General features: G+C 41.8%; 1 non-coding gene across 1 annotated transcript; it reads left to right on the forward strand.

Moving 5' to 3' along the window:
• Positions 1–9,236: 9,236 nt before the first annotated feature.
• On the forward strand, positions 9,237–9,355 carry LOC123326405. The gene has a single exon (XR_006541067.1). It is a non-coding gene; the product is annotated as a 5S ribosomal RNA (ribosomal RNA).
• The last annotated feature ends 3,365 nt before the right edge of the window (positions 9,356–12,720 follow it).

Genomic DNA, 12,720 nt, shown 5'->3' on the forward strand with positions numbered 1-12,720 from the left:
ACACCCAGTGCTCCATGCAGTACATGCCCTCCTTAGTACCCATCACCAGGCTAACCCATCCCCCCAATCCCCTCCCCTCTAAAACCCTCAGTTTGTTTCTCAGAGTCCATAGTCTTTCATGGTTCATCTCTCCCTCTGATTGCCCCCCCTTCATTTTTCCCTTCCTTCTCCAAATGTCCTCCATGCTATTCCTTATGTTCCACAAATAAGTGAAACCATATGATAATTGACTTTCTCTGCTTGACTTATTTCACTTAGCATAATCTCCTCCAGTCCCATCCATGTTGATGTAAAAGTTGGGTATTCATCCTTTCTGATGGCTGAGTAATATTCCATTGTATATATGGACCACATCTTCTTTATCCATTCATCTGTTGAAGGGCATCTCGGCTCTTTCCACAGTTTGGCTATTGCAGACATTGCGGCTATGAACATTGGGGTGCATATGGCCCTTCTTTTCACTCCATCTGCATCTTTAGGGTAAATACCCAGGAGTGCAATTGCTGGGTCATAGGGTAGCTCTATTTTTAATTTTTTGAGGCACCTCCACACTGTTTTCCAAAGTGGCTGTACTAACTTGCATTCCCACCAACAGTGTAAGAGGGTTCCCCTTTCTCCACAACCTCTCCAACATTTGTTGTTTCTTGCCTTGTCAATTTAACCATTCTAAGTGGTGTAAGGTGGTATCTCAATGTGGTTTTGATTTGAATTTCCCTGATGGCTAATAATGATGAAAATTTTTTTTCATGTGTCTATTAGCCATTTCTATGTCTTCTTCAGAGAAGTGTCTGTTCATGTCTTCTGCCCATTTTTTGACTTGATTATTTGTTTTTTGGGTGTTGAGTTTGAGAAGTTCTTTATAGATCTTGGATACCAGCCCTTTATCTGTAGTGTCATTTGCAAATATCTTCTCCCATTCTGTGGGTTGCCTCTTTGTTTTGTTGACTGTTTCCTTTGCTGTGCAGAAGCTTTGTATCTTGATGAAGTCCCAAAAGTTCATTTTTGCTTTTGTTTCACTAGCTTTTGGAAGTGTATCTTGAAAGAAGTTCCTGTGGCCGATGTCAAAGAGGTTATTGCCTATGTTCTCCTCTAGGATTTTGATGGATTCCTGTCTCATATTGAGGTCGTTCATCCATTTTGAGTTTATCTTTGTGTATGGTGTTAGAGAATGGTCGAGTTTCATTCTTCTGCATGTGGCTGTCCAATTTTCCCAGCACCATTTATTGAAGAGACTGTCTTTTTTCCATCGCATATTTTTTCCTGTGTTGTCGAAGAGTATTTGACCATAGGATTGAGGGTCCATATCTGGGCTCTCTATTCTGTTCCATTGGTCTATATGTTTTTGTGCCAGTACCATGCTGTCTTGGTGATCACTGCTTTGTAATATAGCTTGAAATCGGGCAACGTGATGCCCCCAACTTTGATTTTCTTTTTCAACATTTCCTTGGCGATTCGGGGTCTTTTCTGCTTCCATACAAATTTTAGGATTGTTTGTTCCAGCACTTTGAAAATTGTCATTGGAATTTTGGTTGGGATGGTATTGAAGGTATAGATTGCTCTGGGTAGCATAGACATTTTAACAATGTTTATTCTTCCAATCCATGAGCGTGGAATGTTTTTCCATCTTCTTGTGTCTTCTTCAATTTCTTTCATGAGTGTTCTGTAGTTCCTAGAGTATAGATCTGTTACCTTTTGGTTAGGTTTATTCCGAGGTATCTTATGGTTTTTGGTGCTATTGTAAATGGAATTGTTTCTCTAATTTCTCTTTCTACAGTTGCATTGTTAGTGTATAAGAAAGCAACTGATTTCTGTGCATTGATTTTGTATCCCGCCACATTACTGGATTGCTGTATGAGTGCTAGTAATTTGGGGGTGGAGTCTTTGGGTTTTCCACATAAAGTATCATGTCATCTGTGAAGAGTGAGAGTTTGACTTCTTCTTTGCCAATTTGAATGCCTTTTATTTCTTTTTGTTGTCTGATTGCTGAGGCTAGGACTTCTAGTACTATATTGAACAATAGTGGCAAGAGTGGGCATTCCTGTTGTGTTCCTGACCTTAAGGGAAAAGCTCTCAGTTTTTCCCCATTGAGAATGATATTCACTGTGGGCTATTTATAGATGGCTTTTATGATATTGAGGTATGTATCCTCTATCCCTACACTGTGAAGAGTTTTAATCAAGAAAGGGTGCTATATTTTGTCAAACATATTCCTATATGTTGAAGAGTTTAAATCAGGAAAGAATGCTGTATTTTGTCAAATGCTTTTTCTGCATCAATTGAGAGGATCATAGATTTCTTGTCTTTCTTTTATTAATATGCTCTATCATGTAGATTGATTTCTGAATGTTGAACCACCCTTGCATCCCAGGAATAAATCCCACCTGGTCATGGTGAATAATCCTTTTATTGTACTGTTGGATCCTATTGAGTATTGAGTATTGAGTATCAATGTTTATCAGGGATATCGGTCTGTAATTCTTTTTGATGGGGTCTTTGTCTGGTTTTGGGGTCAGGGTAATGCTGGCTTCATAGAATGAGTTTGGAAGTTTTCCTTCTGTTTCTATTTTTTGAAACAGCTTCAGAAGAATAGGTATTATTTCTCCTTTAAATGTTTGGTAGAATTTCCCTGGGAAGCCAACTGGCCCTGGACTCTTGTTTTGGGGGAGGTTTTTGATTACTGCTTCAATTTCCTTACTGGTTATTGGCCTGTTCAGATTGTCTATTTCTTTCTGTTTCTGTCTTGGTAGTTTATAAGTTTCCAGGAAGGCTACCATTTCTTCCAGATTGCTTAATTTCTTGGCATATAGTTGCTGGGAATAATTTCTAATAATTGTTTCTATTTCCCTGGTATTAGTCATGATCTCTCCCCTTTCATTCATGATTTTATTGATTTAGGTACTTTCTCTTTTCTTTTGGATAAGTCTGGCCAAAAGTTTATTGATTTTATTAATTCTTTCAAAGAACCAGCTTCTAGTTTCATTGATCTGTTCTACTGTTTTTCTGGTTTCTATTTCTTTGAGTTTTGCTCTAATCTTTATTATTTCTATCTTTCTGCTTGGTTTAGGCTTTATTTGCTGTTCTTTCTCCAGGTCGTTAGGTGTAAGGTTAGCTTGTGCATTTGGCATTTTTCTAATTTTTTGAGAGAGGCTTGGATGGCTATGTATTTCCCTCTTAGGACCACCTTTGCAGTATCCCATAGGTTTTGAACTGATGTGAATTCATTCTCATTAATTTCAAAAAATTGTTTAAGTTCTTTTTTAATTCCCTGGTTGACCCAGTCATTCTTTAGCAGGATGCTCTTTAACTTCCCAGTGTTTGAGTTCCTTCAAATTTCTTCTTGTGGTTGAGTTCCAGTTTCAAAGCATTGTGGTCTGAAAATATGCAGGGAATAATCTCAATCTTTTGGTATTGGTTGAGACCTGATTTGTGACCCAGTATGTGGTCTATTCTGGAGAAAGTTCCATGTGGACTTGAGAAGAATGAGTATTCTGTTGTTTTAAGGTGGAAAGTTCTGTATATATCTACGAAGTCCATCAGGTCCAATGTGTCATTCAAAGCTCTTGTTTCTCTGTTGATCTTCTACTTAGATGATTTGTCCATTGCTGTGAGTGGAGTGATTAAGTCTCCTACTATTAATGTATTATTATCAATATGTTTCTTTATTTTACTTATGGTTTATATAATTGGCTGCTCCCATGTTGGGGGCATAGATATTTACAATTTTTAGATCTTCTTATTGGATAGACCCTTTAAGTATGATATAGTGTCCCTCTATATCTCTTACTACTTACTACTGTCTTTGGTTTAAATCTAATTTGTCTGATATGAGGATTGCTACCCCATCTTTCTTTTGAGGTCCATTAGTGTGGTAAATCATTCTCCATCCCCTCACTTTCAATCTGGAGGTATCTTTAGGTTCAACATGAGTCTCTTGTAGACAGCATGTGGATGGGTCCTGCTTTTTTATCCAATCTGAAACCCCGTGTCTTTTCATGGGAGCATTCAGCCCATTTACATTCAGAGTAAGTATTGAAAGATATGAATTTAGTGCCATTTTATTGCCTGTAAAGTCCGTTTCTGTAGATTTTCTCTGTTTCTGTCTATGTGACTCTTACGGTTTCTCTTTACTTACAGAATCCCCCTTAATATTTCTTGCAGGGCTGGCTTGGTGGTCACATATTCTTTCAGTTTCTGCCTGTCCGGGAAGCTCTTTATCTGTCCTTCCATTCTGAATGACAACCTTGCAGGATAAAGTATTCTTGGCTGATGTTCTTCTCATTTAGTCCCCTAAGTATGTCTTGCCAGCCCTTTCTGGCTTGCCAGGTTTCTGTGAACAGGTCTGATGTTATTCTGATGTTCCTTCCTCCAAATATAAGGAATCTCCTCTCCGTGGCTCCTCTCAGGATAGTTTCTTTGGCTATAAAATCTGCAAGCTTCACTATTATATGTTGGGTGCTGATCTATTTTTATTGATTTTGGGAGAGGGTCCTCTCTGCCTTTTGAACTTGAATGCTTGTTTCCTTCCCCAGATTAGGGGAGTTTTCAGCTATGATTTGCTCCAATATACCTTCTAGCCCTCTCTCTCCACCCCCTTGGGGATTCCAATAATTCTGACATTGGAACGTTTGATGGCATCATTAATCTCTCCAATCCTTTTCTCATGTGCTACTAGCAGCCTATCTCTGTTTTCCTCAACTTCCTTTCCATCAGCTTATCTTCTATATCACTGATTCTTTCCTCTGCCTCATTTCCCCAGGCTGTTAGAGTATCCAGTTTAGACTGCATCTCATTCATAGCATTTTTTTAGTTCGGCCTGATTAGATCTCATTTCTGCTCTTAGAGATTCTATATTTTCACTAATGCTTTTTTTAAGCCTAGGTATTGGCTTTATGATTGCTATTCTGAATTCTATCTCTGACATCTTGCTTATATCCATATCCATTAGTTCTGTGGCAGAGGACATTTTCTTTGGTTCTTTTCTTTGTTGAGAGTTCCTCCTCCTAGCCATTCTTTCAAGGGATGGTTGAGTGAATGAGCAGAGTCCAAAACACCAACCACAACCCAAGCAAGATGCACCCTAGCAAAATCCAGAGTGGTCAGAAGCCACCACGGAAAAACAAAGCCAAAATGAAATGCAAGAATAAAATTAAAATTAAAAAAAAAAGGAAAAAAAGGGGAAGGGGAAAGGGGACTATACTCTCTCTGTGTGGACAATGCAGGGTGTTCCAGTTGTTCCTGGCTGTATTTTGGTCTGTGTGTTAGAGGACAATACATTCTAAAATTACAAGGGAAGTAAAACTTTATATATATATGTAAAACATATACATATATATGTAAATTGAATAGAGTGAAAAAAAGGATTAAAATGAAGCATATATCTATAAAAAATATAAGTATGAAAAAAATACAAGTTAAAAAGTGGCTATGAAATATAAGTTGATATACTAAACATCTAGTTGAGGAAAAAGTAAAAAGAAAAAAAAAACAGAGAAAAAGCATAAAAAAAAGAAAAGGTAAAGGGGAATTTTATCTGAAAAATAAACAAGTTGTGAGGTCACACCTGGAGCTCAATATACTATTTTCCCCTGGCGCTGGGATTTTACAGTCTTGTGGGATCCATAGGGTTGTCATCCAATTGTTCTTACAACCTGTTTTCTGGGGGAGGGGCCTGCTGGCTGTTTCTCAGGTAACCCTGCCTGGGCGGAGTTGCTCCGCCCCCTGTCAGGGGGGTGGGCTCAGTGGAAACTGGTCCTCTGTGTTGCTTTCGTTCCCTGGAGGCTTTCCATGCGTCTTCAGAGGATCAGAGCAAAAGTGGCCATACCCAAACCTCTGGCCCAGAGCAGAAAGATCACAGTCTGCCTTCTTTAATAAACCCTCTAGGACAAACAGTGTCCACTTCTGTATGCACCAAAAAATGCAGCCTCCTAGGGTGGGTGCCCACTGCAACTCTCTCAGAGGTAGTCTCAGCGTCCCAGGAATGCCACTGCCTTTTTCGATTCTAAAAGCGTGTTTGGCTGTGGGCTCGTTCACACACCCAAAACCCCTGGATCATGTCTGGGTGCTCCTGTAATGTCCTTTTGCAGGCCGATACCCGCCCTACGAGTTTTGGCCCATTCACTGGCGCAGGCTCTACATTTTTTCAGGCTGCTCAGGAAAAGAGCAATTATCAACCAGCTCCCAGGTTATGGTGATCTGAGCTGAGAGTCCCTTCCTGGGCTCAGTGACCATAACCTGCTTCCTGGCTCCATTGCTTGGGCCCTCAACTGGTTCGGGCTCCCCCTTTTGCTCTGTGGTTCCTTGTATCCTGAGACCACAATGCTCTACCTAGAATTCTGCTTTTTCATTTCCAAAGCCCCTTTCAGAGAGGGATGTCTCTCACTAGAGAGATTTCTGGAGGTTCTAATTTTGCACTCTGGTGTTATATCCCTTTCCAGGAGCCAGCTTATAGAGGCTCCCTCCCCTTTCTGTTTATTTTCTGGTATCTCCCCACAGATTCAGGACTCTGCATGTCCTACCTTGCAAAAAGCAGTCACTTTTCTGTTTGTAGAGATCCAGATATATATTCTTACATCTCAGGCTGATTTTGTGGGTGTTCAAAATGGTTTCATAGATATCCAGCTGAATTCAGGGAACCAGTTGAAACAGGGTCCCCTACTCCTCTGTCATCTTGCTTCCCTCCTTAAGAAAAATTTAAAAGGTGCTCAGTCCTAGGGTAATTGGGGGAAGCCAAGTTAAAAGTATAACAAGGTACTTTATTTAGATTGTCAGGCATTTTTAAAACTTCTTGATTGAAGTATAATGTATGCATATATCTTAATTGTACAGCCTGAATAATTGCCACAAACTGAACCACAGTTCATAACCAGTAGCCAGGTCCAGAGCAGACCCTTGCCAGCTCCCTGGAATCCCCACTTGAACCCTGTCCAATTACTCCCCTCCACAAAGCAACTGACTTCTAACAGCCTACATGAAATCTGAGTTTGCAAACAATATAAAGTTTGGTGACATCAAGCAATTGCAAAATTGGAGGGAAAGTTCTCACCTTCATTACTGGGGAGAATGCAAATTTATGCAGACATTTACAGAGCAGTTAGATAACGCCCATGTTCCATCCTTTTCCATCATTCATTTCTGACTCTCCTTGACCTTTTTAATACAGGTTGATTTGTGTTTCCTTTTGCCTAATTATGATTCAGCCAACCAACATTTGCTATTGTACTTTCTGATAAAAGAAGCTTGCTCTGAGAAATGACTGTTAATGTTGACCTATGGTGCCTCTCATGTTCAATTCTGAGCTGCCTGCCAAATGTACCTGGCTCAAAATATCTTTCTCAATGCTGCCCTGCCCTTTCAGTCATTCCCAATTCCATTTATTATTTCCCTGATGAAAATTGAAATTTCTGCCAATTGCAAGTGTACTTAAAGCTCCCCATGAAAGGAATAGAATGGAAATGATATCTATGGAGCATCTCCTCCAGCATCTAACACAGAGTGTGTTGTCAAAATGTGTTTCCCATTCCTTTTCCTTTTGTTTCAAAAGCTTCACTTACCCTCAAAACAGCTCTGAACATCATGAAAAGCCAGACTGGGGTACTTGCACAAAGGATAAGAATCCTTTTCTCTTTCAGAGAAATGTTCGTTGGTGGGCCAAAGTTTTTAAATAATATTTTTGCTTATTTTTGGACAGTGATAAAAATACAATCTGTGCAATTATAATTTTTTACAGATTAATTATATTAAGGTATTTCCAATTAGTAAAATCCTTGTGGTGTGTCATACTCAGATAAGCAAAGTGGTAGGGACTGAGAGCAAGCAACATGAAGCATGTAGACATGACACAGTGTGCGTCACATACAAAGGCAGGGGAATAACTGTCCAGAGTCGATGTCAGAACCACTCCCACTGCAGGGCCTGCTGGGCTACACCAGGTATTTCAGTGTGGTGGCATTTAGCTAGATTCTCCCCATTTCCATATTCCTCTGATATGGCTTCCTGTAACTCATTGTGGCTTAATTTGTCTGACTCACCCCAAATTACACCACAATGCCCTAGAAAATATTTATTCTGATAGTGGCCTAATTTCCTTGGGTCTAGAGAAATAGGCAAGAAGGCTGAGAAATTGACACATTCCTTCCAAAATGAGCTGCTGAAAATTTTAAAGAAATAGTTGTAAATTCCATGAAATCATTATTGGTAGTTTATAGACGCCAAAATAAAATGCTATCCTGAATTCAGAGAAGATTCTTTTCTCTCTATAGTTTAAGTGAACACTCTAAACTTTCATGCAAGGATATGTATTTGAGCTCTTTTTTTCCCTAATTGAAAGGGATTTGCACTAAACTCCTTCATCTGTCCCTTGTTCTCACATAGCCAGTGGCACAGAGCTTTTAATTTATTTAACTTGTTTATTTATTTATTACCAAAAATGTAGAGAATATTCTGCAAATAAACAGCCTTTCAAAGACTGCATCTTTAATCATGATCTCATTAGTACTCCTGCCCCTTGGAGACAACCAACATCTTGGAAGGATACAAAGCTTTTTACATTTAGCCACAGACAAACCCCCAGTCTTTGAGTTTCACCAGCATCACGAATGTCAGTTTAATACTTTTTGCCCCTTGACCTTCTGAACCTCTCAAACACTGTTTGTATAACTATGCGGAGAGTAATAGGAGTCTATGACTAATTAGAACTTGAGGGAAATGGGGAGCCCAACTTGGAGACAACTGTTCTTTTTCTAACGTCTCTTTCCTGTCCCCCAATCATAGCCATGCCCTGCAGCTCTATTCAAGGTCATCTGCTTGTCTCTCACTGTACTTGTCTCTCACTCTACAAAGACCTTGTTCACTTTCTTGTCTTCTTTGGAAGGGGTTCAGGAAATGCCACCCCAAAATGTGCCACTTTGGATTGATAACTTTGAACGGAAGACACTTGAAAAACAGTAAATGCAAAGAGAAGCTTTCTATCTTTGAGCTCCCTTATCTACCTAAAGACAGGTCCTCTAAAAGGAACTCAATTGTTATAAATCCCCTTCCCAGAAGTTTCATCAACCAGGAAGATGGACTCATCACAGCAGAGGAGACTAGAAGTCGATAGCACACCCAAAAACACTTGGTAACACATTATCACAATTCCCATCTCTTCTTTTAAGGGCCCATTCATCTGTCCTAAAAATCACTTACTCTCCAAATTGTCTAAATACCCTCTCCTAGTCTCCTATTAAGATGGGTATACAGTCTACAGCCATACCGCCCTGAACGCGCCCGATCTCGTCTGATCTCGGAAGCTAAGCAGGGTCGGGCCTGGTTAGTACTTGGATGGGAGACCGCATGGGAATACCGGGTGCTGTAGGCTTTTTCCTTGAAGTGGGCAGAGCAAGATGGCAGAGGAGTAGGAGACCTGGATTTCGTCTGGTCCCAGGAATTCAGCTAGATAGGGATCAAACCATTCTGAACACCTACGAACTCAACAGGAGATCGAAGACAAGAAGAGCAACAACTCTCTGGACAGGAAAGCGAGCACTTTCTGGAAGGTAGGACGTGCAGAGAAGTGAATCCAAGGCGATATTTGGGAGGATAGACGGCGGGGGAGGGGCCTCCGGGGGCGCTTCTGGCAAGTGATAGAGCCGCGGAGCTCAAAATCGGAACTTTTAGAAGTCTGCTCCACTGAGGGACGTCACTCTAGTGGCTAAGCGGGGGGTGGAACCCTCCGGGACAGTGTGGTCTCAGGACCCACGGGTCACAGAAAGACCGGGGGTGCCTGAGTGCGGCAGAGCTCCCAGGGATCGGAGTGGGGAAGCTGGCTGCAGAGACGGAGCCGAGGCGCGGGCTCTCAGCTTGGGGTTGCCATAAACCGTGATCCGCGGCACAGTCGGGCCCCTGCTCCTCCAGCAGGGACCCAACAAGCGGCAGATCCGGGGAGACTCACCTTCCTCCCCCGGGAGGAGCCGCGCGGGAGTGCACCGCAGGGATCTGCTGGGTTTGGAGACTCCACCCGGGGTCGAGTGCCGGAGATAGAAATGCTTGGTCACAGGCCGGGCGAGCATGGATCGTGGCTGGAGACCGGGGAGACAGGAGTGACTGACTGCTTTTCTCTGGGGGCTCACTGAAGAGCGGGACCCCGCGTTCTTGGCTCCTCCGGGGCGGAGATTGGGAGGCCGCCATTTTCACTCTCCGCCTCCAAAGCTGTACGGAAAGCTCGCAGGGAACAAAAGCCCCGGAGAGCAAACCCGAGCAGATTACTTAGCCCAGACCGGGCAAGGGCGGGGCAATTCTGCCTCCGGCAAAGACATTTGGGAACCACAGCAACAGGGTAGGGGAATATAGCACATAGAATTCATGGCTTTTTCCCCGTGATTCTTTAGGTCTTCAAACTTAATTTTTTTTAACTTTCTTTTTCTTTCTTTTTTTTTTTTGAATTTTTCTTTTTCCTTTTTCAACCAACATCTTATCAATCCCCTTTTTAAAAAATCTTCTTTATTTTTCATTTTTAGACTCATATTCCATCCCTTCATAGTAGTTAACCTTATTTTTGGTATATATATATAAGTTGTTCTCTTTTTAAAAATTTTGGGATACAGTTTCTTCTAACAGACCAAAATATACCCTAAATCTCTAGTGTATGGCTTTGTTCTAGTCTCCTGCCTGATCCCATACTTTCCCTTTTTTTAATCCTCTTCCTTCGTTTTTCAACCAACTTCTTATCTTATCAATTCCTTTTATAAAATCTTTTATAATTTTCATCTTTACAGTCATATTCCATCCCTTCATCGTATTTACCCTTATTTTTGTACATATATAAGTTTTTCATTCTTTAAAATTTTGGGAGGCACTTTCTTCGAGCAGACCAAAATACGCCCAAAATCTAGTGTGTGTCACTGATCTATGCACCAGTCTGATCATATTTGATCATATTCTGTTTTTGTTTGTTTGTTTGTTTTTATCTTTTTCTTTTTCTTTTTTTCTTTCTTTCCCTTTCTTTTCCCCCAGTTTCAGGTCTCTTCTAATTTGTTTAGTGTATATTTTTCTGGTTAGCATTTTGTTCTCTCATTCATCTATTCTCCTCTGGACAAAATGACAAGACGGAAAAAATCACCTCAACAAAAAGAACAAGTGGCAGTACCGACTGCCAGGGACCTAATCAATATGGACATTAGTAAGATGTCGGAACTAGAGTTCAGAATGACGATTTTAAAGATACTAGCTGGGCTTGAAAAAGCATGGAAGTTATTAGAGAAACCCTTTCTGGAGAAATAAAAGAACTAAAATCTAACCAAGTCAAAATCAAAAAGGCTATTAATGAGGTGCAATCAAAAATGGAGGCTCTAGGGGGAGGAGCAAGATGGTGGAGGAGTAGGAGACCTGGATTTTGTTTGGTCCCAGGAATTCAGCTGGATAGGGATCAAACCATTCTGAACACCTACAAACTCAACAGGAGATGGAAGAAAAGAATAGCAACAACTCTCTGAACAAAAAAGCGAGCACTTTCTGGAAGGTAAGACGTGCAGAGAAGTGAATCCGAGGCGATATTTGGGAGGATAGACGGTGGGGCAGGGGGCCTCCATCTGCCGCTTCTGTCAAGTGATAGCAACCCGGAGCACAAAATCGGAACTTTTAGAAGTCGGCTCCACTGAGGGATGTCACTCCAGTGGCTCAGCAGGGGGTGGCAACCTGACAGGACCGTGTGGTCTCAGGACCCTCAGGGTCACAGAAGGACCGGGGTGCCTGAGTGCGGCAGAGCTCCCAGGTATCGAAGTGAGGAAGCTGGCTGCAGAGACGGAGTGGAGGCGCGGGCTTCCAGCTTGGGGTTGCCATAAACCATGATCCGGGACACAGTCGGGCCACTGCTCTTCCAGCAGGGACCCAACAAGCAGCAGATCCAGGGAGACTCCCCTTCCTGCCCCCGGGAGGAGCGGCATGGGAGCACACCGCAGGGATCTGCTGGGTTTGGAGACTCCACACGGGGTCAGGTGCCAGAGATAGAAATGCTCAGTCACAGGCCGGGTGAGCATGGAGTGCGGCTGGAGACCGGGGAGACGGGAGTGATTGACTGTTTTTCTCTGGGGCTCACTGAGGAGTGGGGCACTGAGTTCTTGGCTCCTCTGGGAACAAAATCTCCAGAGAACAAACCAGAGAAGATTACTTAGCCCAGATCTGGCAAGGGCAGAGCAATTCTGCCTCCAGCAAAGACATTTGTGGACCACAGCAACAGGCCCCTCCCCCAGAAGATCAGTAAGAACAGCAAGCCAAGACCAAGTTTACCAATCAATGAGAATGGCAGAACTCCAGTGCTAGGGGAATACTGCACATAGAATTCATGGCCTTTTTACCATGATTCTGTAGTCTTTCAATGTTAATTTTTTTTTTAACTGTCCTTTTCTGGCAGGCCAGAAAGGACTGGCATGATATATTCAGAGCACTAAATGAGAAAAATATGCAGCCAAGAAAAGTATGTCCAGCTAGGCTGTCATCGAAAATAGAAGGAGAGATAAAAAGCCTCCAGGACAAACAAAAACTAAAGGAATTTGCACACACGAAACCAGCCCTACAAGAAATCTTGAAAGGGGTCCTCTAAGCAAAGAAAGAACCTAAAGGTAACATAAACCAGAAAGGAACAGAGACAATATACAGTAACAGTCACCTTACAGGCAATACAATGGCACTAAATTCCTATCTTTCAAGAGTTACCCTGAATGTAAATGGGCTAAAAGCCCCAGTCAA

The sequence above is a fragment of the Neomonachus schauinslandi genome, chromosome 12 (genome assembly GCF_002201575.2).
Source record: "Neomonachus schauinslandi chromosome 12, ASM220157v2, whole genome shotgun sequence".
Taxonomy (NCBI): Eukaryota; Metazoa; Chordata; class Mammalia; order Carnivora; family Phocidae; genus Neomonachus; species Neomonachus schauinslandi.